Below are 13,854 nucleotides of genomic sequence, written 5' to 3' on the forward strand. Positions count from 1 at the left end.
TGGCGCCACTTGCTTATTCTTGTCCAGGCTTTCTTATCTTATCTAAACATTATTTCCTATCTTGTTCATTTGCGGTTTTGCAGCTGAAGATGATGGTTCGGTAAAACCATCGAAACTAGTCCTGTGAAAATTTTGTGAATTAACGCTGATTTTTGTTGTTTGACTTCTGAATCAGTATTTATTCGGCGTGTTATTGTGTCTTAATAGTCATGATGTCTGAACTAGACTGAAAAATTTAATATAGTTCTCTGACGTGCAAAAGATTATTCTGTATTAGGGTGTGCCAGAATTTTTTTAAATTAAAGTAATCATGTAAATGTTTGCAGAAATTAACAGTTAAATTAGAAAAAAAACTTAGCATGAAATCTATTCTAACAACATTACTGCGAGTTTGGAACACTGACGTATAAATTGCAAATTTAAATTATGCTAAGAAGTTTTCTCTAATATTTATCTAGAAGAAAATAATTAGATAAACAGTACTGCAAATAAATGTAATCAATCGAGCCTCTCAATAAATAAAAGCTTATTTTTTTAACCAAAAACTAAAAATTGGAATTCAAAAGTCTGCGTAATATACTTGGAAATATCTGAAAATATAATTAACTAGAAACGTATAAGTAAATTAATAACAAGTTAATTAACAGTAACATTAAGCTTAATTTCATTCCATCTAAAACAAGCAATCGATCAGAAGATCCACATAACTGAAGTTTTATTGCTATTTTACGTAGATTTGCATATAAAATAAATACTTGCACTTGTGAAATAAGTGAATAATGTACTGATAGTCAACAGGAATTAAAATACAGTTGTTAAAAACATAAGTACTTGTGAGAAGGTATGCAAAGTTGCCATACCTTGAGAAATTGAATGGTTATAGAAACTCATAAAGCGCTACAGTGTGAAAAGAAAATTCTGGAATAAACATATTAAGAAAATTAGATGGAGAAATAATCCTTAATTTATTGATATCCATATAAAATCTACGCTTTTGGAAAAAATTACATATAATTTGCACCAAGGTATCAATCACCGAAACAAAGTTAATTTCTTTCCTTATTAGAGGGATTTGTAAAAAGATAAGCTAAGGTGAAAATTTTTGCAATATTTTTAAAGAATAAATTTAAAAAGTATTTTTACTTCATGAACTGAAATTTTTACGATACATTTTTACACAGTAAATAAGTACAAAAAAAGAAAGAGCTGGGGTATCTCTGGGATTAGAAACTCGAATCGAACTACCAATGTTTAGTTACTTTTCCACTTGATCATAAGACCTTTTGAAATTAGGCTGAACAATATATTAAAGAAAATAGAAGATACAGCATACGTAAGAACAAAAGTAGGCTGAATTAGAGATTTACATGTTTGGTGAATTCTCATCTTGTCTATTCAAATCTATTCTCCTCTTGTTATTTATATTCAGATATATTTATGTTGGTTATTTGTAAATAAATAATAGTGATTATAATATGATATATAAAAGTATATACTCTATTATATTTGTTTGGGTCAGTCATAACAATAGGTTTATTTTAAATAACATATGGCAGCATTAAGAAAATTATTTATAGACATTAAGAAAAACAATAATTATTTTTAAAAATCTATGAAACAACCTTAAACATTTTTAAAAACTTGGGAAAATAATTAAATTAAGCATTTGAAAAAAAAAAAAAAAATTAACATTATTTTTAGTGAAGAAATCTTTGGTTCATATTTAAAATTAAAACGTTTTCATTCTTTTGATTGAATGGGCAATGGCCTTCACTTAGTATTTGGCCCGACTTCGAAAATCCCAATTGAGTTCTTGTCAGTGAATATTGCTAGCATAGATTTGTTTGGCTCTACTGTCTGCTGCTTATTAAGATATTTTTATGCTTGGTTTTGAGCACACTTTAAATACACACAAAACTAGAATCATGTGCAAATCTAAATGCCAGTTTCTTAAACTGCTGGTTTAGCAGCGCTGTTTTAGATAATACTGGGGGGAACTATAACAATTTTTTAATCTAGATTTGGAGATTGTTGTTATTTTGATGGATAGAGGTTTTTCCTATTTCTGTAATATAATACTTATATGTAAATTGTCAAACATTTTAATTATCTTTTCAGTGGCAGCTAAGACCATTGAAACAGAAACCTTGTTTTGAAATGGCATTTCTTCAGTTAGCTGCTTAAATGGCTTTGAAATTTTAATTATATCTAGAAGAACCTACCAGTCACTTTCTAAGAGATTTTCAGAAGGTTTGTGTAGGTGTTCAAGGGCAACTTCTAGAGGCTCCTGAAGGATACAATTTTTTGCCAACATATCCAAGATGATGTTCCAACTAGTCACTGCGTCCATTTTTAATTTCAGTGGCTTTTGGACAGGGCTTTACCTGCTTTTGCACTTCATTCAATTTTTTTTTTAAACCAATGGGTTTCTGTGGAAATGCTTCACAACGGTTTTTGCTTTTTTTTTTTTTTTTTTTTTTTTGAGACAGTCTAGCTCTGAGCCGGAAAGTTCCACATACGCAACTAAATTAAGTGTATGCTCGACACAAGGCAAATGTTCAAAATTGGTCAATCCTACAGCCACTTTCTTATTTGTTGTATTGTCTCTTATACAGACAATATTTTATCTTATTGTCCCAAGGGGACAGTAAGGTACGTAATTCATTTTTATATATTGGGCTGTGTGTCGCTCATCACACTCAAAATAGCTCTACAGAGCAGACTTCAGCTCCCAGTTTAAGATATGATGGGCAGTAACGGTCTGATATGAAGTTATTGCTCCTGAAGTCCAACCATCGATGATATTTGATATAAAATTTGTACTCTGCAATTCTTCTTTTAAATTTTTTTTTTTTTTTTTTTTTTTTTTTGCTTCCAGGTATTGAGAGTCCAGGAAAGTATTACTCAATGTGCACTTTGTAGGTACTTTGCAGCTGGGTTCTAAATAATTAATGAGGTCTTTAAAACTTTGCCTTCAAGGACAGAAAAATGCTGTAGGTCCTTGACTATCATTTTAAAAATTAAACTCATTTTTTCCCCATACTACACTTATGGAACTTTTAATAAAAGTACTCAGAGTGGTTTGTTTTGAATTCTTTTGAGATATAGATTCTATTACAGGATTAGTATGTTCCTGTAATATATTACAGGATTATGTTACAGTTCCTGCAATACATTACAGTGTCCTATATAGATTCTATTACAGGATTAGTATGTTCAGTATCTGCTGTTGACGATACAGGAGCTTCTTGAACTATTGTATTCGACATGGAGCATGGAATGATGAGTTCGTAATTTTACATGTGTCTTTTATTAGGTTTTTTTTTAATTTGTTGTGAGCCACCTTTTACTAAATACAGCATGTGGCTAAGATTATATTTCGTCTTCTCATCGGCAGCCTGCATATAAATGCTCAACAGCCGACTTTCTTCATATTCATTATAGATGGATTACACTGTAAAACAAATAATGAAAATGCATTAAAATTTTAAGTTAAAATAACAGAAGTCCTTTATACCTGCAAATTATTCTAATTTAATTAACAGATCCCTCAAGGTAAGTTAAAAATGAAATCAAAAGTTGAAAATTTTAAAATTAAATGCCCAGGTCAAATTTTGTCTGAAGTAGTCAAACTTCGGTACTATTCCATTTTGAGGGCCGTATAAAAAATTGCAGCAAAAATGTATGCGCAAAAGCACCAAATCTGGCAAATGTGCCCATTTAAAAGCGTGCCAAATCTAGCGTACGCGCTGATTTTAGATTGCGTAAGTTTATATAGTTCTATATTTCTTAAGACGCCATTGAAATACTAGTTTAATTTTTAAATCCTTTTTTTGATATTCTACGGATTTAACAATTTAGGAATTGCCCATTACGAAAAGTCCGCGATAGAATTGTGGGTAAAGTGCAGAATCACGCACTGCTTGACGCGTTTTTAAGAATTGCACATACTCGATATCCATGTACACATCAACTTATTTTCACTTAAAAAAAAATCCCAGAATTGCACAAAAATGGCACTGCACACACCCTTGACTTTATCTATGTACACATTGACCTATTGTTACTTAAAAAGTAAAAGAAAATTAACAAAAATCCAATTGTTTTTACCCTTGTAAAAAGCGGCAAACAAATAAGTGGGCTAATTCAGAAGTCAAACAACAAAAATCAGCGTTATACATACAAAAATTGTTTTGTTACTTTATGTAAAAGTTATGTTTATGTTAGTAAAAGTTATGTTTATGTTTTGTACATTTAGATATTGTGCTTTGCTTGTCTGATTTCATGCATTTTGCTTACAAACTTTTTGTTTTCTATTTATTTCAGTGAGGGATTTTTCTGCTGTTTTGTGTGTACTTTATTATTGCTTTGTTAATTTAATTTGATTTTCTGCATTGTTTATCATGCCTTCATCCGTTAATCGTTTCACTAAATTACGCCTGAAACGGCAAAAATTCATGAATCATTTTGACTTTTTACTTAAATGTAAATGTAAAAAATTGATCCCTAATTTTATTCAAATCAAATCTAATCAAAAACCTTCGAGTCGTGTTTCAAGAATTCTGTTAAATTGCAAGCTTGCCTTACTTCGGTCCGTGATAAGGGATACACATCAACAATTGTCCAAAATTGAACATGAACTCTATAAGCTTCATCTGGAACTCGCTAAATCATATCCAAAATTCACTGCCCTTGAACAAATGTCTTGGTCTAGAACGGAGAATGCAGTTAACCGTCATAAAAACACCCTTGCAGTTAAATTCGAAAAACTTCTTTTACAGTCTTCCAATTCAAGTAGTTCAAAAAATCTTCCCATTGTAAACATCAAGCCAATAGTTAATATTTCTAATGTTAGTCTTTCAGAAGAACAAGAGAGAATTCTAAAATATAATTTTAACTTCTCACAAACCTGTAAACCCTCGATTCCAAAGATTTTGGCTCCTATCGAAAAAGTTTTCAAGTTCAGTAAAGTTTCAATTCACAGAAAGAAATGATTAGGCATCTTATCGCTCATAATGTGAAATTCAATAATAAAACTTTGAAACCAAATCTAACTGCGAGAGAAAGAGCTACAATGCGCGAAATTCATTCTAACCCGGATATTATCATTTCAAAGGCCGACAAAGGTGGCCAGATAGTTGTCATGGATAAGAACACTTACATCGATGGTGTCACTAAACTCTTAAACGAAGGACCATATAATCCGATCCCTAAAGATCCTTCACCTTCGGACTTATCCAAAATAAAAACTGCGATCAAATCTTCGCAAATCATTTCAAGCAACTTAAAACATTCGCTTATCCCATCTGTTGCGAATTGTGCCAGATTATATGCTCTTCCCAAAATTCATAAAAGTGGTATTCCTTTCCACCCTATTGTATCAAATTTAGGTACTGCCTGGTATCCTTTAGCTAAATATTTAGTTTCTAGATTTTCCACTCTATTAGACAATAACATTTACACCATAAAAAATTCAATAGAGTTTGTAAAAAAGGTTAAAAACATTTCTCCTAGTAATTTATTCATGGTTTCTTTTGATGTAAAATCATTATTCACCAATGTCCCAGTGGAGGGTGCATTAAGATGTCTAGAAACCAGACTTCGCGAATTTCATTTCTCTTGCATTGAAATTGAGGAGCTAATTTCTCTCACTCAACTCTGTTTGAAACAAACACATTTTGTTTTCCAAAATAAATATTACAAACAAACTGAGGGATTAGCCATGGGAAGCCCCCTCAGTCCCATCCTGGCTGATATCTACATGCATTATTATGAATCAAAATTGTTTGAAACTTTAAACTTCCCGGCATGGTTCCGCTACGTAGACGATACTTTTACCCTGTTTGAAGGTAATAAAGATGATTTAAATAAAGTTCTTTCAACAATGAATTCTATTGATCCTGCTATTCAGTTCACTTTTGAACTTGAGACTTGCAATTCTCTTCCGTTTCTCGACATTCTGGTCACACGTAACACATCCAACTTCAGTACTACAGTTTACCGTAAACCTTCATCGGTTTGCCTTCCACCACACTTTAAATCATGTCATCCGACTAAACAAAAGTTAGCTTCATCTTATTCCTATGTTTTCCGTGCTCTTCAAGTTTGCTCCTCCAAACTAGCCCTTGATGAAGAACTAAATTATTTAAAAGCAATAGCTATTGACAGGGGCTTTTCACCCAACATTATTAATCAAGCAGTTAAAAAATTCTCATCTCAACACACTGAAAGCCACACTCTTATGTTAGGAGATTATAAAAATTCTGTTGTCATTCCCTTCTTTCCATCAATTAGCTATAAAGTTGCACATATTTTGCAGAAATTTAACTTTCGGGTTGTTTATTCTCCCATCAATAAAATTCCAACTTCTATACTCAAGGACCCCATTCCGGATATGAATTCCTGGGGTATTTATAGGATTCCTTGCCAGTGTGGTTTAATTTACATTGGCCAAACTAAGAGAGCCTTAAAATTTCGCGTCAAAGAACATGAGGCATATGTTAGAAAAAAGGAAACACAGAAGTCTTCTGTTGCTCAACATTGTTGGTCCGAAAATCACACTTTCAATTTTTCTGCTGCCAAAATTATTCAAAAAACATCTTCCATTGGAGAACTGGATTTTCTAGAGGCATTTCACATTCATAAAAATCTTTCTGTTCTAGTTAACGATCCTAATTCCAATCCAAATTTGCCTTCGGCTTTTAGAGAAATTATGTTTTAGTTCTGGTTTCACCAACAGATGGCGCCACTTGCTTATTCTTGTCCAGGCTTTCTTATCTTATCTAATCATTATTTCCTATCTTGTTCATTTGCGGTTTTGCAGCTGAAGATGATGGTTCGGTAAAACCATCGAAACTAGTCCTGTGAAAAAACAATTTTTGTATGTATAACGCTGATTTTTGTTGTTTGACTTCTGAATTAGTATTTATTCGGAGTGTTATTGTGTCTAAATAAGTGGGCGATTCTGCACTTTACCAAGAATGTTTTCAGAGAAAAGGCATCATTCATTATAGAAAATTATGTTTGAACAACCAACGAGATGACATTATGCTTTAGCGATAACTCAGTAGCGAAATAGCAATGCAGGCATCCATTCAGTTATGTTTAGCAATTTTTATACAGTCAAAAGTCGTTAATCCGGACTCGTCGGGACTTCGGCGATTCCGGATTATCGATTTTTCCAGATTATAGATCATCAGTTTAAATCTCGTAAGATGGCATGCTCAAATTCTAAAATTAAAAATATGAAACCGTAATTTATGAAATAAAGAACAATTATGATCTAAAGGGTATCAAAATTTACAAAAAAAGAAGCTTAATATTTATTTGTTTACTTTATTAAACATTTCTTTCAATGTAAGTTGTTTCGTTTTATGTGATAATACTTTCTCTTTAATTCTATAAACAGATGTGAATTCTTGTTCAGTTACAAGTCCCGTAATTGCTGTGCCGAGAATACCGACTAACTTGTCAATCAAAATTTTTTCGTTTTCACTAACCTCTCTGTCAGCTTCTTCATGTCTTTATCCATTTTTTGCAGCAATTCCACTTTTTGTTTGATGGACATCGAGACATACTTTCGTTTTGTAGATCCTTTGGGAGCTCCAGAATCGGGAATTCACATAATCGAAAGTTCAAGTTTACTTTTATAAAATTGCTCTTACAGTCTACAAAAAATAATAAGCCGCATCCAATTCGAAGATTAAGGAACAACGCAATCATCAAAATTAACTGAAATAGATAATTATATAATTTTAGCTTCCACCGCCCGCTGTATATTAAACGCGCACACGAAAACGTATTCTGCACTTGTGCACACGCATATGCGCATGCGCGTAAAGATCTTACGCGCACGCGTAAACGCCTATGCTCATGTGTCAACACGGCGCATGCGCAGAAAGTTGTTAGCTTTGAGGTCCGGATTATGGGTGTCCGAATTAACAACTTTTGACTGTATACTAAATTATAATAATGATCTGAATAGTTATTTAACTCTTATGCTTCATTCAGTCATGTTTAGCCTTTTATATATAAATTATAATAATAAAAAAGTATTATATGAAATTAACCTTTCACCTAAATTAAAACATCAATCTTTAGATAGTTATTTACTATTATACTTCCTTTCTAGCGTTATTGTTGCAGCAAATATTTTTGGCAGCACTGACATCAATAATAGTTTGACGATTTTTTACAGCCCTCAAAACTGAATAGTACCCAAACTTTTTGTAAATTTGTTTTTTCATAACGAATGTAAAACTTGCCCAAATATGAGTATAGGAACCTGGAAGCCGCATTAAACATTAGATTTCATTATTAATTGAAAATTATTTTTTTTTAAATTTGAGGTTGATCTTTGGATTATGGTAACTTGGCGATTTTTTGGCGAAAATTTGGCGACCAACTCTGCTACAGCAACCCTCTATTTTTTTTTTTTTTTTTTCCCGACGCCATTTTGTCTTCACGAAGTAAAGACATGTTTCTTTTCTTTTTATTTACTCAACACTTGTTCCAACAATCTACTAGCCGAATTACACTTATGCTAGAAATTTTATGTAACAAAACTGCTTAATCATGACAAATATTAACTGCAAAATTGGGAAAAAGTGCACAATCGCAAACTCCTTGTGCGTTTTTCAGAATAGCACATACACATAAACCATTTACACGTCGACTTATTTTTACTTAAAAAAAACATCCCAGAATTGCACAAAAATGGCATTGCACACACTCTTAACTTTATCCATCTACACTGCTTTTTTCTCATAAATTACAAAAATTTGTACGAAAATGCAGGAAAATTTTCTGAATCTTTAAACTCGGTAAAAAGCACATATATGAAATTACCTGATCGCGAAAAAGTATATACCCTTTCCAAGTATGAACATTTCCACGTATAAAATAAATAAAATATCCAAAAACTTTTACCTCTAAATTATCTATTATATTATAAACGTCACCAACGAATTTCTACCGCAAACATTAAGAATGGTTACAAATACTTAGTGTCAAATATTTAAATTATTTCCATGCACGTTTACTTCAACTGAAACGTATACCAAATTGCTACAAACATAAAATTCACAAAATAACTATCATTTAATTAAAATATCACTAAACCATGTACACGTCGACTTATTTTTACTTAAAAAAAATCCCAGAATTGCACAAAAATGGCATTGCGCACACTCTTCACTATACCCGTGTACACTGCTTTTTTCTCATAAATTAGAAAAATTTCACGAAATGCATGAAAATACTCAACATATACTACTCAAACGTATTCCAAAATACTACAAACATATAACTCACAAAATCACGATCATTAAATTAAAAAACACTACTTAAAATATAAATAAGCACATACATTAAATTAATAAAAATTAGATTACAATCCTAATTACTTTAAACTAAATCCTTGCTAATAACAATTTTCCAATAATACCATATTAATTTATTTACTCCTTACATTTAGAACAATGCATAAAAATAATATCCTCAAATGATTAAAAATACTAACTTACCTAATCTTCTTCAGAATCTTCATTACGTGGCACACACACTTCCCTACAGAAAGAGCTCCAATTGGCTGCAGTACTACTGCTAATTTCTAAATCCAAAATCCAGTAGTCAACTGGCAGTCTATTCACCCAGTAATAACAAATTAATAAAATTTCATCCATACTCAAACTACTTTCAGCAAATCATGTACTCTTCCTTACACTCCGTTTCACAAAATGTCCATTTTCACCAGATTTCTTGCACCGCCATTCAAACTTATCTGTAATATCCTTCCTTTCACACAATCTCATCTTATTATTATTATCAGATAAATGCATTAAAAATTTAGAATTCACTTTACATAGCGCCATGCAATCCGAAAATTAATCAACACTATTTCACACAACACACAATGAAGCTTAATACAAAATAATATAATACTACAGATATTTTTCCAAATTTTTACTCCTTTTTCCGATTAAAGAACTGTAATTCGTCCATTAATGTCACATGACATATCTCATGATCTCTCATTTCCCTTACACAAAATAATGTGTAATCGGAACTGAGTACTTCTCAGATTATTACCAAAGTCCTAGGTAATAACCTTTATCGCCTCCAAAATGTCGCCAAACTAAATGTTACCATATTCCAAAGACAGTGTCGTAGCTAGGGTAGGGCAAAGGGGGACATCTGTCCCCAATCGTAGCATCGAGAGGGCCCCAAATTGTAATTAAGAAATTTTAGAATGAAATGTTTTCCATTCTTGGCACACAGAAGGAGGCGCAAAATCTTCAGTTGTCTCCGGGCGCTGAAAACTCTAGCTACGCCTCTGTCCAAAGATCAGTCAAATTTGACATTCTCAAAACATGAATATTTTCGTCATTTAAAACATTTCTGTAATTAGAAGTGCATGATTACGAGCAACGACTATGAAAATAAAAACCAGGTAAGGACTTTCAAGCTAGGTGGATCTACATATTGGTACTTAACGAATGCAATAAAAAATAGAGGAGTACAGTTAGATGTTATAGCAGCCCCATATATAAAATTTCAATGTTCAACGGCCAATCGTTCTTGAGGTAATGCGAGATATATGTACATAGACTTGTACGCATAGATGCCATGAAAAATACCATTTGAATCCATTTTGGATAACAATTTTATTCTACCCTTATGTAGCGACTACACTAAAAAAATCGTCTAATCATTCGGAAAACATCAAAATGGATATTTCCATTTAAATAAGATACCAAAAATTTTTCATGATTAAAATACAGTCAAGAGTCGTTAATCCGGACTCGTCGGGACTTCGCCGATTCCGGATTATAGATCATCAGTTTAAATCTGGTAAGATGGCATGCAGAAATTACAAAATTAAAAATATGAAACCGTAATTTATGAAATAAAGAACAATTATGATCTAAAGGGTATCAAAATTTACAAAAAGAAAAAGCTTAATGTTTATTTGTTTACTTTATTAAACATTTCTTTCAATGTAAGTTGCTTCGTTTCATGTGATAATACTTTCTCTTTAATTCTATTAAACAGACATAATTTCTTGTTTAGTTACAAAGTTCCGCTGTTCAAGTCCTATAATTGCTGTGTTGAGAATACCGACTAATTTGTCAATCGAAATGTTTTCGTTTTCAATAACCTCTGGGTCACTTTCTTCACTATCAGAAGCGAATTATAATGACGAGGAACTTGATTTAAATCATATCGAAGACGGAGTACATCGAAATGAAATACTACACTTAGTACGGAATTATAAACCAAATAAAATAAAAACATCTGCCCTGAAGATAAGGATAGTGCTGACAGATCAACTTCCAATCCGCCGCGTGAAATTGATAAACAGATTTCGGATTTCAAAACATACTTTTGCTTTGTAGATACAAATTACATATTAGTAAATATATATCGGAAATTCTATTTGACATAATCTTTCTAATCTATCATAATCTAATAATGACGTTTCTGCCCCCCTTCCTCTGCCGCAGAGCAGCGTGAAATTGATAAACAGATTTCGGATTTCAAAACATACTTTCGCTTTGTAGAAAATATATATCAGAAATTCTATTTGACATAATCGAAAGTTCAAGCTTACTTTTATAAAATTGCTTTAACAGTCTGCAAAAAATAATAAGCCGGATCCATTTCGAAGATTAAGGAACAACGCAATCTGCAACATTAACTGAATTAGATAACTTTAGCTTAGCGTATAACTCCGTTACACATTAAACGCGCATGCGCACAAACATATTCGCAGCCGTAAGGGTCTTACGCGCTCTCGTAAACGCCTGTGCGCATGCGTGAACGCGACGCATGCGCAGAAAGTTTGTAGCTTTGAGGTCCGGATTATGGGTGTCCGAATTAAGGACTTTTGACTGTACATCCTTTTTACTTCGTACAAAAGAGTAAAAACAATAAAGGAATAAACATAAAACAAGAGCATGACATGATGCTTTTAAGATCCTACCAAAACTTCTCATACCACAAAAGTTTAAATGTAAACAATACAAAGAAAAAAAATATAATTTAATTATATTACTTAACTAAATGCAGTCTATAAACATTTGAAATAAATAAAATCTCACTATGGCATGATCAAGGATAAAATCAATAATCATCTAAATTATACATTAAAACATTATGTGTTTATACTGCATAGACACACATAATATGCATCATAAATTTTAATGTACACAAAATAGGATACTACTCTTATATACGCTGTCAGATATATGGCTTTGCTAAATGTGGTGATGTGTGTTTTGCACTGGTTTTTGGCGCAATGTTATTTGTATGGCATGTTTTAACGTCGAAACTTTTATTTTGATGGAGTGGTTGGTTGGTTGAGTGGGCATTTTGAAATGGCTTATGTTGCAATGAAAGATGTGGTGGCAAAATTTCAGCTGCATATTTTGAACTGTGTGCAAGGCAAATTTAGTATTAAAAGGTACGATGTTGGAGTTGTTAACAAGACATTTGTTCACACGGATTTTATTCACAAATGTATGCTGGACTTTGTATGCTCTGTGTCTCAGAAGATACGGTAGAAGGATAAAGTGGAAATTGATGAGTTTTGCTGATGTTTGAAATTGATATTTCTTTTGTTTGAAGAAGCATTCACAATGGGAAGTCCATTTTATTTTATTGTTGTTATTTTGTAGAATGTTATGTTCATTGTTTTTGCTGCGAATTTCTGTTGTTATTGTTGTTTTTTAAATGTTTGTAATTTATTTTAGTTATTTGTTGATTTGTGCGCAATGCCGAGGCTGTGCACGATACCTAGATTGAGCAATTCACTTATGTTTAAGTTAAAACGGAACCCTATGTACATGGTATAGTTTGAAATTTATTGTTATGTTAGTTTATTTTAGCGAGGTGTACGTAATTCCTAGATTCCTATGCTGCACAGATTGTGCAATTCTCTGACACTTTTTTTTTAAAGTTAAAAACAGATCGCTGTGTACATGGATTCTTGTCAAATATGTTTGGTTAGAAACTTTAGGTTTTTGCTATCAAAATTTTTTGTTTTGGATTTTTCGCATAAATTGTGCGTTAAAATGGTTTTTGCAAGTGCAAAAACCGCATTTTTACTTACACTTTAGGCTTGAAGTTTGAAATGTAAACAAAAAATTTAGATAGTAATATGGCGTCGTGGACTTTCTCGCCAAAGATGTTTGGCAAGAAATTTGTCACCAACTGAGGGTGTGTATAAAAGTAGTTCCAAAAATAGCACAGAACAGTATTATTTCAACTAAGACACATAATGTAAAGAACAGTTTGTACACAAATTTTTCAAAACTTGCAATGAACTAAAAAAAATTCAAAATTACCAACCAAAAAATATGTGCATATTGTGTACGTGTGCGACACACATTCATTCGCTGACCAAAGTGTCCCAGAATGCCATGTTTCTTTCGTATTGTAAATTCGAACAGTAATCACATTAAACTGTCATACAATAAATGCAAGTAACGAAATGAATTTGTGAGTACCGATTCGGTACTTCAAGTCAAGATGTGCTCGTTACTGGATAACGAATACATGTGGTTTACTTCAGCTCTATAACATAATACTAAAAATTAAGGAGGTTTTAAAAAATGGGGTAAAAGTTTACAATTGGGTGCCCCTTGTTTTCGCGATTCTTTTTTTATGCCAAGATCGGCGCCAGGAAGGCCCAATTTCAAGATGTCCACTACACAAAACCAAAATAAGAAGTCAAGGAATTGCACAAACTCTGTGTCCATGTACAAATCGATCTGTTTTCACTTAAAAAAACATCTCAGAATTGCACAAACTAGGCATTGCACACTGTCTTAAATTTGTCTATGTACACATCAA

The 13,854-nt window shown here is 32.2% G+C and overlaps 1 protein-coding gene across 1 annotated transcript in view; it reads right to left on the reverse strand.

The window, feature by feature from the left end:
* Nup133 (nuclear pore complex protein Nup133) overlaps positions 1-13,854 on the reverse strand; it is a 148,454-nt gene that overhangs the window by 133,690 nt on the left and 910 nt on the right. The window lies entirely within an intron of this gene.

The sequence above is a fragment of the Stegodyphus dumicola genome, chromosome 3, assembly GCF_044657685.1.
Source record: "Stegodyphus dumicola isolate Sdum_Otavi_A_Nest chromosome 3, ASM4465768v1".
NCBI classification, from domain to species: domain Eukaryota; kingdom Metazoa; phylum Arthropoda; class Arachnida; order Araneae; family Eresidae; genus Stegodyphus; species Stegodyphus dumicola.